The sequence below is a fragment of the Doryrhamphus excisus genome, chromosome 5 (assembly GCF_030265055.1).
Source record: "Doryrhamphus excisus isolate RoL2022-K1 chromosome 5, RoL_Dexc_1.0, whole genome shotgun sequence".
Classification (NCBI taxonomy): Eukaryota; Metazoa; Chordata; class Actinopteri; order Syngnathiformes; family Syngnathidae; genus Doryrhamphus; species Doryrhamphus excisus.
The window spans coordinates 22509285-22526591 of record NC_080470.1 but is presented as its reverse complement, the minus strand read 5'-3'; the positions used below and the strand labels follow the sequence as shown (position 1 = coordinate 22526591).

Sequence of the window (17307 nt, the reverse complement as noted above, 5' to 3'; positions counted from 1 at the left end):
CTCCAGAGCTGCACCGCAACAGCGCTGCCCACTACTCTTTTCAAGTAGCTCTCCAAAGGTTTCATTGATTTATTATCAACTCCTATACCAACAAAATTAGAAAGTGGCATTCAGCAGTTGTTCGCAGCGCTTGGGAGTGTGACCTATCACATCAGAGTGGGAGTGCCCGGAAGCGGGCCACGGGTGGAATAAGTTAAAACAGACCGTTTTGGAAATCCAAGAAAATACAGCTGGGAAAGGTGCAGATTCTGGAAGATATAAAAACGTGTAATGTGCAGAATATTGTGTGTAACTTCTCTATAGGAGTCCACAACTCAATACAAAGAGCCAAAAAATTAGCATAATATGTCCCCATTTAAGTAACACAGTAATATCTGACGGAAAAAAACGCTAATGCAGCAAGTGTGAACTCACTACCACAATCTGCTTAAGCATTTTTGATAAGAGGCATATAATCATACATATTACACACTTCAAGAAAATATATATAAAGACAACCAAATATAAGACATTGGGTTTGAACACAAAAATGAAAATTTCCACTTTGTCCAAACAGTATGATGTACAATTTTAGTAGCTTTAAAAATTGGCTGTGACTTTAGGAGTGGTTCGTAATAACAAATTTATAATCCCATAATCCATAATTACACATGGTGATTAGTTATAATTAATCAATTTGACAACTGTGATTAATCTGATAATCTTTTGACAGTCCAAGTAATATAAAAAAACAATTCTTTTAATTCCAGTATTCAAGCTCTATTGTGGCCTGGGGTTCATTTATTACCCTTCAGTAATGTTAATCACTGTGGGCTTTTATGCCTGGGGGGCCAGTTTGCTCAGAAAGTGTAACGTTTTACGAGCGAGGTTAAGATGTCACTCTGAGCCTCAGTTTAACCAGCTCTCCTCGAACTGTCCCCCCAGCCTCCTGACCTTTGGTACGGGGCGTGGTGGACTGAGGGTGAGAGTGGGATATCGCTCTCTCGCTCTCCCAGCAACCTCCCCTCATACTTGACAAATATGCCTGGGACATGGCTGGCATGTTGTACGCAGATGTCCCGTTGGCAGGAGGTAAATTTGAGAGCGTGGGGATGTCAGACGGGTGACAGCTGTGGGCTCCCATTTCACCAGATGTCCACGGTTGCTAGCCGACGTAAGCCGGACATCCCCTACGCGTAGTGTGCATGCACGGTGTGAGCCTGGAGCACGGTGTGTTTGTGGCAGGGCTTCCAGGAAGTGATGCTAGACTTCCGACTAAACCAGGGGTGACCAAAGTGCGGCCTGTGGCTGTTAGTTTTTATTGCTCATGGAACATTCTAAAAATATAATTCAACAAAAAATGTAACACAAACAAAAATGGGAAAATCAGCAAGAATTTTACAAGAATAAAGTCAAAATATCACAGTTGGAAAAAAGTTGGAATCTAACAAGAAGAAGTTCAGATTTTACAAGAATATTATGAGAAAAACATCATTTCAGTTCTCTAAATTTGAAATATTGTAGAAAAAATAAGTTTTATTAAAATATGACAAACAACAAATAAAATCTGGTTGTGTAGAAAGTTATAAGGCTAAGAAAACAAAGTTGAAAAAAATTCAAATAAAATCATTATTACGAGAATAAAATTTACAGGAAAAAAGTTGACGTAGTAAAATTAAAATGGAAAAACCTGCCGTAATTGTACAAGAATTAAGTCAAAATATGAAGAGAAAAAAGTATTGCAATGAGAAAAAGTAACCGTTTTATGAGAATAAACTATATACAAAAAATAGTCATTTGAGTAGCATAGAGTTTTAATAGTAAAGGAAAATGTCAATTTAAACAAAATAAAGTTGTCATTTTTGGAAAAAAAGTTATGATATGGGAATAAAAACAAAACATGCAAATACAATTAAAATATTATGAAAAGAAAATGTATGAAGGAAATTATGGAAAATTAAAATACATAAACATTGGAAAAATTAGAAATTATACAAGTTAAAAAAGAATCGGATTTGGCATCCAACACACATGGCTATATGTTAAAAGACGATATTTTAAAAAGATAAATCGCTGTTTATTATCAACTCCTATAAAGTTGGCAGCACAAACCGGAACTCTTTCTATGCACTCAGGAGTGTGACCAACCACAGCAGAGTGGGCATGCCTGGAGGTGGTCTGTGGGTGGAATACATTAAAACAGACCATTTTCGCGGGACCCCAAAATCAAAAGAAATACAGCTGAATAGGTGCAGATACTGGAAGAACCTGAACGCTTTCTATGCTGGTTATCGTGTGTCGCTGCTCTATAGGAGTCCACAACTCAATACAAATGGCCAAAAAATGAGAACAATAGGTCATTTTTACCAGAAAAAGGGTTGATTTTTCAAGAATAAATATTGACATTTTAGTAGGATAAAGTTAAAGTATAAATGAAAAACGAAAAAATAAAACAAATCATGAGAAATGAACACACCAACAAATAATGTTGTAATTTTTGGTTGGTTTTAATGTTATAGTTGTTGGATGAAGTCTTCTACCAGTGTGAAGAGCTTTCGGTGCGCTGACAAGTGCTATATTAAATCTAATCCATTATTATTATTATTATTATTATTATGCATTTCCACCAATATGACAAAGCTGAAGTGCAGTTTTTTCTCAAAATGACTAATTAGTTAGGACTTTTTCACTGCATCAAACCTGTCGCTGGTACTTTTCTGCCAAAGAATGGCGAGTGGCATTCCGACAGAGTTTACATTCCGTCAGCGTAAGAGAGAGAGCAGCTTTTCTCTGCCGTGCCGCTCTCCGTCTGCAGCTTGATGTAAGCCAGGCCCGGCTTGACTTGGGTTACATTTGAATGCTTCCTGGCATCACTGAAATCTATTCAAGACCTTCTTTTAACATTGTTTTGATACCTGGGATAGTGTGTTGTTTTGAAAGGCCTCACTCGTTGAAAGATGGGCTTCTTTTCTTTGCCTGGTGACTCTTTGACTGTTGCAGACACAGGCTTAGGTGTATGCATGTGTGTGTGTGTGTGTGTGTACGCAGAAGGTATTCTTCCCATAGTGAGGACAAAAAGCTAAAATTGAGGATATAAAGATGAACAAAACAAAAGGAAATGCCCATGCTCTCTTGGCTTTTGTTGTTTCATTCCTGATCTGCCTTGCCAGCGTGTCCTTGAGCGGAAAAAGACACTGAAGCCGACTCCGTCATGCAGTGTATGAATGTGTTTATGGTTGTGTTGGCACGTTGGCGCCTTGCAGCGCATACGACTGAATGTATACAGCACCACACCAAAATAATGCACTTTATCCAGGCTCGTGTTAAACACCCTTTTCACTCGCCCACATGATACCGATGTTGCAGAGTATCGGCTAATACTGTTATCAATCTGATCCGATATCAGCAGGTATCATACTTACTTTTATGACTTATTGGAAAAAAGCTTGATCAAGTGATATCACTCGAACAGAGAACAATAATCAGCAACAGTAGGTATGAGAAACAACATTTGGAGGGTGTTGGTTGTTTGGGTTTGTTTTGCTAGGAAGTCCTATTTTTTTGGTTCGAATGCACGATGGGATTAATCAAATTCCCGGTTCTGTGCTGCCGAGAGGGACTTGTGCGCAACGGGTTTTGCATTCGGACTTCGACGTCACTCATGCTAGCATGTTAGCACATGCTCTTGTTGTGATCACGCTGAATAGAAGTGTTGGAGAGGAGTATGGAATGGAATGCTTGTATCAGAGTGCTGATATCGAAGATTTTAGATGCCGGCCAATGTAATCCTCTATTGTTTTTGGTTTTTTTTAATCCAATATGCTATGTAGAGATACTCAATACTGTAATCCGTCATTTACAGCGATAAATTGGTTCCAGACCTGACTGTGATTTAATTTTTAGAAGTGGAATACTTTCATATTTAGAGCATAGAAAACCTTCTAAATACATTCATTCATTTTCTACCGCTTATACTCACAAGGTTCGCGGGGGTGCTGGAGCCTATCCCAGCTGTTTTCGGGCGAGAGGTGGTGTACAACCTGGACTGGTGGCCAGCCAATCACAGGGCACATATAGACAAACAACCATTCACACTCACATTCATACCTATGGACAATTTGGAGTCACCAATTAACCTAGCATGTTTTTGGAATGTGGGAGGAAACCGGAGTACCCGGAGTAAACCCACACATTCACAGGGAGAACATGCAAACTCCACACAGAGATGCCCGAGGGTGGAATTGAACTCGCCTTCCAAATACATTTTTAACATTAGTAGAGCCCTCTAGATATGAGATAACACCCCTATAGTCCCAGTTACACTAATGTTACCCAATATAGTATACTTAATAAGAGAAAATGGACATAAATGTGTGTGCATTGTTGTAAATGTGTAATGTCGAAGTTGAGTTTTATCTTGGCGTAGATTACGGCCGCATTGGTTGGGATTACTGTGCCTGTTGTGAGATCATTCAAAGTGCGAAGTGCTGAGGGATTCACATATTGACTTTCATATTAATATCCGTTCAGCATTCTATTACTGATATCAATCAATACTCTCGCATTCCCATCAACCATACTGAAAACATGATGTTTCTTTACTGTGATACCAATCAATGCATTTCACAAATAAACACTGTGCAAAATGACATAAATCCTGCAATATGCAATATAAGTTAGATGAAAAAGTGCCATATGTATTTTAAAGATTTTGTCTAAAAAAAAAATAGTCATTCAGAAAGATCATGAGCAATAGTCAGACAAATAACATATTGTACTATCCACTACTTAGACAGAATAGTTAATATATTCACCAATAAGAATCCAACTAAATAATGCTGAAATGATCCAATTTGGAAAGCTGCACATTTATATGTGGCACAAACATCCAGTGAAATTATAAACAGCGTGTCTCGTAGGAAAGAAACACATTAGATTAGACCAGTATAACCAGTGCTTTCATTTGCAAATAGCATATTTACAATCCAATTCCACACCACTCGTTCTGGCCATGAAACAGAAACATAACGGGTGACTTGAACAGTTCGAACAGTACTAAGAGTCCAAGTAAAACATTTTTAGGCTCTGCATCACATTATGCCTTTGTGCTCCTTTCAAGTTTTCTTGTATTCTTAGAATGTGCCCCTAATCAATAAAAATGAACAGCAGCCCGCTAATGGCCCCCGGGCTGCACTTTGGACATCACTGGTTTAGGGATTTAGGCTTCAGGGTGGGGTTAGGGGTTAAGAGGTAGGTTGAAGGGGTTACGGGTAAGGGTTACTAGTAGGAGTTAATGAAGGGAAAGGTATAAGTCAGGGGTGTCCAAACTGCAGCCCAGGGGCCATTTGCACCCCGCTGCTGTTATTCTTTATTGGCCAGTGGAACACATTCTAAAAATACAACCAAAAATAACAACAACAAAAATTTGCAGTGATCTTTAGGGTTGTCGATATTAGCTTGTTAACGGTGGTGACTAATTTATTGGAACCATACCTCGCTGTTATGATGGCAGACGGAAGCAAAGTGGAATGTCCCCACCCAGTCACACACAGTCTGAACCTCTTTTATAACTTTATTCTGACCTGGACCCATCAACAGCAATTCCAACAGCATAAACGTATCTCTAGTCCGCCTCTGAACGACACGTCCTCATTTCAGTAGATGACCGCTAGATGCATTCACAAACACTCCGTTAGTCACAGTTATGCATTCATGTATGGTCAAAATAAATAGAAAGACATAGAAAAACAAGAAGTTATCACTCACTAATTCAGTGGTTCTCAATTATTTTCTGTGCTGGAGCCTATCCCAGCTGTCTTCGGGCGAGAGGCAGTGTACACCCTGGACTGGTGGCCAGCCAATCACAGGGCACATATAGACAAACAACCATTCACACTCACATTCATACCTATGGACAATTTGGAGTCGCCAATTAACCTAGCATGTTTTTGGAATGAGGTCTGCGTGCTAACCACTCGACCGCCGTGCAGCCGTGATTAATCATGATTAGTGAATTAAAAAATTGTGATTAATCTGATTAAAAACAGAAAGAAAGAAACCAAAAATATTGAATAGCAATTTTCCAAGAATGAAGTCAAAAAGATGTGATTTTACAAGAATAACATTTTAATATTATGGAGGGAAAATAACAATAATAATAACAATAACAATATACATTAAAATATATTGCATTAATGAAATATATCAATAAAATTATAAACAAAATTCATTCATTCATTCATTCATTTTCTTCCGCTTTTCCTCACGAGGGTCGCGGGGGTGCTGGAGCCTATCCCAGCTGTCTTCGGGCGAGAGGCGGGGTACACCCTGGACTGGTGGCCAGCCAATCACAGGGCACATATAGACAAACAACCATTCACACTCACATTCATACCTATGGACAATTTGGAGTCGCCAATTAACCTAGCATGTTTTTGGAATGAGGTCTGCGTGCTAACCACTCGATTAATCATGATAAGTGAATTAAAAAATTGTGATTAATCTGATTAAAAGCAGAAAGAAAGAAACCAAAAATATTGAATAGCAATTTTCCAAGAATGAAGTCAAAAAGATGTGATTTTACAAGAATAACATTTTAATATTATGGAGGGAAAATAATAATAATAATAAAATATATTGCATTAATGAAATATATCAATAAAAGTATAAACAAAAATCATTCATTCATTTTCTACCGCTTTTCCTCACGAGGGTCGCGGGGGTGCTGGAGCCTATCGTCGGGCGAGAGGCGGGGTACACCTTGGTACACAGGGCACATATAGACAAACAACCATTCACACTCACATTCATACCTATGGACAATTTGGAGTGGCCAATTAACCTAGCATGTTTTTGGAATGTGGGAGGAAACCGGAGTACCCGGAGAAAACCCACGCATGCACGGGGAGAACATGCAAACTCCACACAGAGATGGCCGAGGGTGGAATCGAACCCTAGTCTCCTAGCTGTGAGGTCTGCACGCTAACCACTCGAACACCGTGCCGCCCTATAAACAAAATATGAATCAAATAAAAAAAAATTGCAAAATGTTACAATAGCTGAGATGCATTTTTTTCTTGAAATATATATACTGTAACTTCTCAGCATATCTAGAGGTGTTGCTTTACAAAATATCATAATATATCCAACGTTGACGTTGCTTCATAGACATTTAATGACGGTCCGGACATGAAGACACTAAAAAGGTTGGTAATGCTACTTTGAGACTTTTAGCCGGGTGTATGTTGCAACATCGAGCAGTCACCGGGAAGGATCGGGACAGGGTGGGGCTGGAAGAGGAGTAATTTTGCGTGTCTGCAGATTAGATGGAAAAACTGACTGATGACACATTCATCACATTTTCCGCCCTTCACTTTTGTCTGCAAACACAGCCAGGTGGGAATAACGAGCGTTAAAAAGCCAGCGGTGCGCATTAATGATCCTTTTAAACGATGTCCTCCCGAGATCGCTGTTTGATGTCCGAATTAAAGTTCACAGATTCGTCATGGTGTTGCTTTTGGGATGTCGTATGTGAGCGCCTGTCAGGAAGACGCATGTTTTCAGATGCTAGCTGAGCCGTCAAAGCGGGACACCGTGCTCTGGAAGCATCATGCTAGAACCAAATGGGACGCACAGGACCCCTGAGGCTCTCCAAACCAGTTCTGCAAGCTTCTTCGTCAGCCTGGTGCTACCCTAAGAACACATTTGTTTTTCCAGACTGGTTATTTCCCTCTTGTTTAAAACTTCTTGTTTGACAAAGCAAAAACAAACTCTGAAGGTGTAATTCATGCAGGCGTAACAAAGCATGTTGTACCTGAGGGCTTCCTTAACCTTCCAAACATGAAATCACACGTGACTCCTCGCCTTTTACTGCTGCGATGCAACCTGGGGGAGGAACATAAGTTATTTGTTATTTTACACCATTTCTTCCAATTAAATGAGGACTCGGCTGAACAAACGACAGTTTTGACCGAGCCAAGCTTTGGAACCTCTAAAGTGGAACACAATATCTTAACTTCCAAATCGCTCGAATTTCAAATTCCAGTCGCAACTTTGCTGTACATATTTCACGACTTCATTCTACCACAGGTTTTTGAAAATAAAGTTATTAATAAAGTTATAGTTGTTTTTTGTGGTGGATCACATCCCTTTATTCACCCAAAAATAAAAATTTTCAAGCAAATATTACAAATTTGTTGGCCTAAATCAGGGGTGCTCACACTTTTTCAGCATGCGAGCTACTTTTAAAATGACCGAGTCAAAATGATCTACCCACTACAAAAATGCAAAACATCTATTTATTTTCAAATGTATTGAGGATTATTTGTACGTACAATGTATGTCGATGTACCTTACATAATCAAATGAGCCAATATTGCAAAACACACATAATTAACTATTAACATTTTTTGTAATTACCTGAGTTTACTTTGATGACTTGCACTGAATTGAACCAGCCAGGGATGCATAGTCCGGACAGTAGCTGCTGATAGCCAGCCTCAAGCACACTTCCAAATATTTATCAGTCATGGATAATATCCGTATCATAATATCCGTATAATATTCCATATCCGTATGGAAGTGATATGTTTTTTGCCTTTTTACTTGGTCCAGCTCCTTCACTCATTTTAGTGACCATAAACTTTAGCGAGGGCTTAAAATCTCGCAATTCGCCGACTAGCTTAGCACTTTGCATCGTTGTTTACGCATGAGCGGTGACCTAAAGGTCAAAATTCAGTTGTCATCTGACTGGTTGTCCTGTATGTCAATCAAGTAACGGGGATGGATGATAGGCTGACATCGTAAGTTCTGCTGCACTTAGAGACGTTGTTTGATTTGATTGGTCGCCCGAAGGGCAACATTCAGTTGTCATCTGAATGGCTGCCCTGTATATCAATCAAGTGACGGCATTGATGCTGGGATGATATTATTTTAATGTCACGCCGCGATCGACCAGCGATCGACCAGTACCACCTCCTCGATCGACCGGTAGATCGCGATCGACTTAATGAGCACCCCTGGTCTAAATGAAGCAATTTCAAGTCTAAATATGGATACATGGACAAAAAAATAAATATAAGGCATTAAGGAGATGCATTCAAAGACAAGATATGTAGTATTCTACTTTGGCCAATGGTTGTCAGTAATGTTACATTGATGAGACAATAGCCACCAAATTGCAGCCTTACGCCATTTGCAGCCCATGGTGTTTTTTTATTGGCCCTCTGCGCATTCTAAAAATACAAGTAAGGAACATTTAACTTTTAAAACCATCAGAGAAAATGGAAAACAGACAGTAATTCTACAACAATATTGATCAAATCTTAAAAGGGGACCTATTCGGCATTTGTATTGAGTTGTGGACTCCTATAGAGCAGGTACACATGATAACCAACACGGAAAGCTTTCTAGATCTTCCAGAATCTGCACCTATTCAGCTGTCTTTGGATTTCGTGATTCCCACAAAAACTGTTTTAATTTATTCCGCCTACAAGTACGCCCACTCCGCTGTGGTTGGTCACATTCCCGAGTGCTTACAAGGACTTCCGGTTTGTGCCGCTAGCTGTGGACCCAACTCTATAGGAGTTGATAAACGGTCTAGGAGTTGATAATAAACGGTGATGTATCTTTTTGAAAGGTCGGCTTTTAACACACAGCCATTTGTGTTGAATCCCGAACCCAATCCGGAAGTGGAGACTGGACAGTCGGAAGTTTCTCAAGAAAAGAGGTTACTTCAAGACGTCTCTCAATTGTAAGTGGCTTTAGCATTTTAGCGTGGAAAAGTGGAAAAAGCATAATAGGTCCCCCTTCTTTCTTTTTTGATTTGTGCAAAGTTTTTCAATGTTTATGTATTTTAATTTTCCCAATATTTCAGCTTTCTTCTTAAATAATCTTCTTCATACATTTTCCTTTTCAATTGTATTTGCACTTTTTTTTGTTTTTATTCCCATATTATAACTTTTTTCCAACCTAATTTTCCAAAAATGACAACTTTGTTTTGTTAAATATAGAGTTTATTCTAGAGTTTATTCTCATAAAACGGTTACTTTTTCTCATTACAATACTTTTTTCTCTTCATATTTTGACTTAATTCTATACAATTACAGCAGGTTTTTCTATTTTAATTTTACTACTATGTCAACTTTTTTCCTGTAAATTTTATTCTTGTAATAATGATTTTATTTGCAATTTTTGAAACTTTATTTTCATAGCCTTATAACTTTCTACACAACAAAATTTTCCAAAAATTACAACTTTTGTTTGTTTGTCATATTTTAATAAAACATATTCATATATTCGTATATTTTTATAATATTTAAAGTTTAGAAAACTGAAATGTTTTTCTCATAATATTTTTGTAAAATCTGAACTTTTTCTTGTTAGGTCTCCTTTCTTTTTAAACTTTTATAATTTCTGCAAATTTTATGGTTTATGGTTTATGTTTTTTAATTTCCCCAATAGTTCGGCTTTCTTCTTAAATAAGCGTCTTCATACATTTTCTTTTCTTAATATTTTAATTGTATTTGCAATTCAGTATTGGCATTACTCTAACAGAGACACTTGCCACCTCGATCAACATCAGCCTCTCATGTGGTGATCAGTCTGCAGAGCGAGATGCGGTGTCCGTCTGTAGTAATACTAGAAGTAGGAGAGCGGAAGCGGCCAGCGGCGACATGGTCTGCCACTAGTCCCCTGACACCTAAACAGATACAACAGATACCCTCGCACAATCCCAAACCATGTCACGGACAGATTGACGTGTGACGTTACGCCGCAGGAAGCCGCTCTACCTGACACAACGAGCGTTCCAGCTCGCTGTGCCGGATCGGCTTTCACATGCGGTCATAGCAATGTCGATTCTCTAAAGCCCCTCAATTAGCAAATCTCCGCCTGGGTTGACATCACCCGGTGGGCATGAAGCAGCCGTGTGGCCACTATGAGAAATCAAACTAATTCAAGGTCATTTTTTATTGATTGTGCCTGGTGAGAGCTGAGCCGTGATGACTGTTTTTGTCGTATTTTCAAGTGTGTGGTGTGTGGAAGTTGTATCGACTATATGGAATGTCACAGTCTGGCCTGGAGCTGACAGAGAATGCCTGTGAAATATCCACTTTCTTCTAAGTGTCTCAGAACACAGACAGCATGTTTTATTTTGGAAGCATATCCGGTGACAAAGGACACTTCAACTTCCCCTCTCTTAGATTACCCTCGGCCGAGTGGAAGCTCATGGACGCGGGCTAATGTGTCGCTGAGCCGCCCCCCCCCGGCATCATTATGCCCTCCGCAGACATGCTTTTTAATAGGCTCGGGCACAGACCAATGGCACACGTCACAAGGCTGTTGCCGGGATACTGACCCGTGTGGTTGCTAAACACCGCTCCACATCTTTTACATCATGCTCTATATTTCCGAAAGTTAGAGTATGAACGATTGAATTACCTTGCAGAAGCGTCGAAGCGGGTCACAGCAGCCAGCTGCTATGTCGGTGTAAAGTATCGTCACCCTTGTCCGAATTCTTGGCTGTTTCCTCGTGTCGCTATGCGGGATTACCGGGAACTGGGATGGGGACTGTTGTTTAAAGCGGGACTAAACTTTTAGTAGTAAATATGCCAAAACAAGGGATGTCCAGCCTATATAGTGATCCCTAGTTTATGGCGGTTGGTTAGTTGGTTCATGATATTATGACTTTATTGCCCATGTGTTGGTTTTTGTAGATTTATCTTAAAAAATTAGCTTGTTGCATGAGCAGATACTCGTTTTAATAACCACGATATTGGTACATTTAGAACGATAGGATCCAAAAGTAACCTTTTTGTAGAAAATTCAACTAGTTTGACTGTGAAATAAATACTTGGACAGCGCAGGTGAGGTTTCCTAGATTCCTGTTGTTTTTGTAAGGAAATCAGGTATGAATTATTAATCATACTTATATACTTAGCAATAAATTACAAGCGACTACCAAAAATGTATTAAAAATGCAATAAAAATCAGGATGAACTGAGGGTGGGGGAGCTTTAATGATATCATGACTTTGTTGAAATAGTGCTATCCAAACCTGCACTGCCAAGTGCAAAGCAAATGAATGCAAATGAATGCTATCTTCATTTAGGTGCAACAACTAGCTAGTGATGCGGCCTCCTCGGACCTTTTTAAATTGATTCTGATTTAATTCTTCCATCATTCTGAGGTGTCATGTTAGTTAGCTAGTATCAATGCGCCGAGGAAAGAAAATTGAGTAGTGTTTTTAGATATCAAAACCATGCAACGAAGGATTCATTGTCAAAATAGGTGTATCCCAATGACAGCATTGTAAGCTAGCTGAAATTAACTTGTTTTCTAATTTTATAATGCACAGAAAAGGGAAAGAAATATGTTTTCATGTTTCACATAAGGATTGGGAACGATGGGCAAAAGTCCCCAAAATTTGCAGTTCCCCTTTAACACTGCATAGAGTCATTAAGTTAGCCAAGGCATGTCCCACATGAAAAAAAAGTTCTCTTCCCATTCAGTGGGGAAGTGGTAAGTAAAAAATACTATATTCGAAGCTAAATGGTTTGCTCGCTAACGAGCTGGCTAGTGGCTGTCTCGAGGCCTAACTACAAAAATGCGGCACGGCGGTCGAGTGGTTAGCGCGCAGACCTCACAGCTCGGAGGACCAGGATTCGATTCCACCCTCGGCCATCTCTGTGTGGAGTTTGCATGTTCTCCCCGTGCATGCGTGGGTTTTCTCCGGGTACTCCGGTTTCCTCCCACATTCCAAAAACATGCTAGGTTAATTGGCCACTCCAAATTGTCCATAGGTATGAATGTGAATGTGAGTGTGAATGTGCCTTGTGATTGGCTGGCGACCCGTCCTGGGTGTACCCCGCCTCTCGCCCAAAGACAGCTGGGATAGGCTCAAGCACCCCAGCGACCCTCGTGAAGAAAAAGCGGTAGAAAATGAATGAATGAATGATTAAAATTGAATCCTATATCCTAGATTCCAGTTTTTTTCCAGACCCTACTGCAACCAACGAGGGAATTATTTATTTATTTTTAGAAAATCAAAGTTCCAAAGAAACTGAAAAGGAAAATTGTTGCATCAGAATGTTTTTCCTATATTTTCAGACACAATCAGTTTGGGCGTGTTTTTCTGATTTACGGACTTGTGGGATGGGCAGTGCTTCTCTTCCAAGGTGTTTTGTTTTTGGTGAGGGTTTGTTTCTATGCAACTTCCTGGCACCCAAACCTGATTTTAGTCTACTTGCAAGAATATTCCTTCCTTGATCATGTCATAAAAAACATATATACTGTATATAATTTTCCGATATAGTATATTGTGTGTTGTGTGTTCACACAACCATGAAGAACTCCTTTCTGTCTCCTTTCAAATAAGCACTGTGTGTGAGGAATCTGAGTGTTCTGTGTGCTTTTTCAAATTCAAATCTTGAGAATCCATGTTTCCACTAAGCCAGGGGTGCTCATTAAGTCGATCGCGAGCTACCGGTCGATCGCGGAGGTGGTACTGGTCGATCGCTGGTCGATCGCGGCGTGACATTAAAAAAATATCATCCCAGCGTCAATGCCGTCACTTGATTGATATACAGGGCAGCCATTCAGATGACAACTGAATGTTGCCCTTCGGGCGACCAATCAAATCAAACAACGTCTCTAAGTGCAGCAGAACTTACGATGTCAGCCTATCATCCATCCCCGTTACTTGATTGACATACAGGACAACCAGTCAGATGACAACTGAATTTTGACCTTTAGGTCACCGCTCATGCGTAAACAACGATGCAAAGTGCTAAGCTAGTCGGCGAATTGCGTCAGATTTTAAAGCCCTCGCTAAAGTTTATGGTCACTAAAATGAGTGAAGGAGCTGGACCAAGTAAAAAGGCAAAAACTGGACCAAGTAAAAAGGCAAAAAAACATATCACTTCCATTCGGATATGGAATATTATACGGATATTATGATACGGATATTATCCATAACTGATAAACATTTGGAAGTGTGCTTGAGGCTGGCTATCAGCAGCTACTGTCCGGACTATGCATCCCTGGCTGGTTCAATTCAGTGCAAGTCATCAAAGTAAACTCAGGTAATTACAAAAAATGTTAATAGTTAATTATGTGTGTTTTGCAATATTGGCTCATTTGGTTATGTAAGGTACATCAACATACATTGTACGTACAAATAATCCTCAATACATTTGAAAATAAATAGATGTTTTGCATTTTTGTAGTGGGTAGATCATTTTGACTCGGTCATTTTAAAAGTAGCTCGCATGCTGAAAAAGTGTGAGCACCCCTGACCTAAGCCATACAGAACTCTACTGTCCCCTTTTGCCGCCTACCGGATGATGTCATGCTGTTTACTTTGTTTTGTACTCGGACCTAAGAATCAGCCTGCAGGATTATTGATGTGATTTTCCAGTCTTTTTAAGTACTGGCCATGTTTCAAGTAGTTTTTGGCCTCTGCGAGGTGTTGACTGGTGTCAGAAGACAACAGCAGCTAAAACAGGTTTAGTGACGGATTGCTGCTGTTTAACGGTTTGCGCTCCCGTGACTTCTGTTTCTCAGCATTGGCACGGATTGCAGGAAACCTCAGATTGTGTTGTTGTGTACCAAAAAAAAAAAGGGTTTCCTTGTCCTTGGGAAGAGAGGCAGTAAAATCCAGTTCTACTTGTTGGGAGAAGAAAAGCGTTTTAGTTTACAGTTTGATGTTTTTGTTTCACTTGCACGACTTGATGGATTTTTGGCTCCTCTTGTTGATCTTCATCCTCGTGAATGAGAACATGGAATGACAGGGGTGTTCAATGTGCAGCTCAGGGGCCATTGGCAATTTTATTGGCCCGCCTAACGTCTAATTTATAATTAGATATAATTATAACAACACATTAACAAGTAACAAAGGAAATAACAAGGAAACTGGAAAAAATAAAAAGCAATGTTACAAGAATAAAGTAAAAAAAAGATTTATACAAACAAAAACAATAACATTGTTGGAAAAATTAACCCTTTTAGTGGCATGAAGTTGAAATATGAAATAAAAAAACTATATTTTATAATGAGGAGCTAATAAAACAACGAATAAAGTTAATTTGGGGAAAATTAGGTTGCAGGAATAGTTATAATTTAATGATAATAAAGTCAGAATAGTATGGAAATAAAGTCATCATTGCAAAAAGTTGAAATAGTTGGTGGAAAAAAAAACTGCAGAAAGGAAAAAGAACTGCCATAAATTTACGAGGTGAAAGTCCAAATATCAACAGAAAGTGACAAGAGGAAAAGTCTGAATTTTACGAGAATAAACTTTCATTTTAGTAGCATAAAGTTGAAATTTGAAAGAAAAAAAGATTAAAAAGTTGTAATAATATGACAAATAAACACATTTATACTCTAAAGCATATTTTAGACTGTAATTCAGGCATGTCCATTTGAGGCCTGCATTTTAACAATAGAATTTAACAAGAAAACTAATTAAAGAAAAAAAAAAACTGAAAAAAATCTAATGAGTTCTAATGAGCTCATTAGTAATCTAATGAGGAAAAAATACTAGAATACTAGAATAATGTTGTAATATGTACTTCTCATTGAACCATGTCACATATGTAATGTGTAAATAAGTAAAAGAAAAAAATATTTTTAAACAGAATTTGAGAAACAAAACAGCGAATTGTACAAGAATAAAGTCAAACTATTAAGACAAAAGGTTTTGTACCAAGAAGAAAATTCACAATTTCATGAGAATATTGTGAGGAAATATAATATAATTTAGTAGCATAGACTTGAAATATTAAGCAAAAAATATATTTTAATTTAAGTCGGAATATTATGAAAAACAATGAAAAGTTGTCATTTTTTTAAATTCCTTTGAGGAAAAAGGTATAATATTATGAGAATGTTAAAATATTACAAATAAAATTATAAACATTATTTAAAAAGATAGTTGAATTTTTTTTAATGGGGAAAAAAACAGAGAAAAATTCATACTAATTACTGCTTATATATATATATATATATATATATATATATATATATATATATATATATATATATATGTATTTTTATTTGTATATATATATATATTCTCTGTTTTTTTCCCCATTAAAAAAAATTCAACTATCTTTTTAAATAATGTTTATAATTTTATTTGTAATATTTTAACATTCTCATAATATTATACCTTTTTCCTCCATTATATGACACAGTTGAGATGCATTTCTTCCTGAAATATATAACTTCTTAGCATATCTACACGTGTTGCTTTACAAAATGTGCCAAAGTTGCCTCCTTCCATTTTTCACTATGTGACCCTCACAGGACAAAGTTTGGACACCCCAGTTCTAAGTGTTAATACGCCAGTCAAACCATTAATCACGGTCTTGTGTATGCACATGACAATGTGTTTGTCATGAACGCAAACATCCAAAAGGGACAAAGTTTGCTCTCTATCAAGCAAACGAACGCCTCCTGGATTAGTCAACCCTGACTCACTGCGTTTTTGTTGCTGCAGGCAAGTTTCATTTTCCCAAACACGACAGCAACATAATATGTCATTAAAAAAAAATACACAGTGGGACAAAGGCCACTTTAAAAAGTACACTTACAGCGTGGGAAAACATTGTTCAGTACTTGGCTTGGTACAATGGTACACACAAAATTGCTAAAATAGTTACAATAATCGTTACAACACACTTAGATGCGCTTTATCTTTTCTTTCAAACCCACACCTTCAGTTTTTCAAGACCAGTGTGATACCGATAAGTTCTTAGATATACTTTTTTTTATTTAGTAACTGTAGTTTGTGCGTACCTGGAGGTAAGAAGAACAAATTTGGATTTGACCAACTGTACCTGTTGAAATGTCAAGACGTTACTAAAACCACATGACTACTATCAGGAGAACCAAAGAATAGGCCAGATTGGGGCACCTGCTGTGGCCCAGCAGGGTGCACTATATTCGGACACATGTGGTCACCACAACCAACAGTGGAGCCGCCTGGCGTGTACCAGCAAGGTGCACTGTATTCAAGCACACACTCCGAGCAGTCAGTGTGAGGCCATGGAGGTCTCTGGCAAACCTTTGGCACTCAAACGCTGTGGCGCTGACATTTCTAATGCCGTTTTTGTGTGCTTGTTAGTTTCATCGCGGAGCATTTGGTAAAAGATATGCCTTTATTCGTCCCTCAGTGGGGAAATTTGCAAAAACATTCTAGACCAACTGAGTCACATGATTTCAATTGAAGGGCTCGTCCGCGATTTGAACCCGGGACCTCTCACACCCAAAGTGAGAATCATACGCCTAGACCAGGGGTGCTCATTAAGTCGATCGCGAGCTACCGGT

The 17307-nt window shown here is 38.6% G+C and overlaps 1 protein-coding gene across 4 annotated transcripts in view; it reads left to right on the top strand.

Moving 5' to 3' along the window:
• The window catches only part of tp63 (tumor protein p63), a 63036-nt gene that overhangs the window by 1569 nt on the left and 44160 nt on the right, over positions 1 to 17307 (top strand). The gene's annotated exons all lie outside the window — the stretch shown is intronic.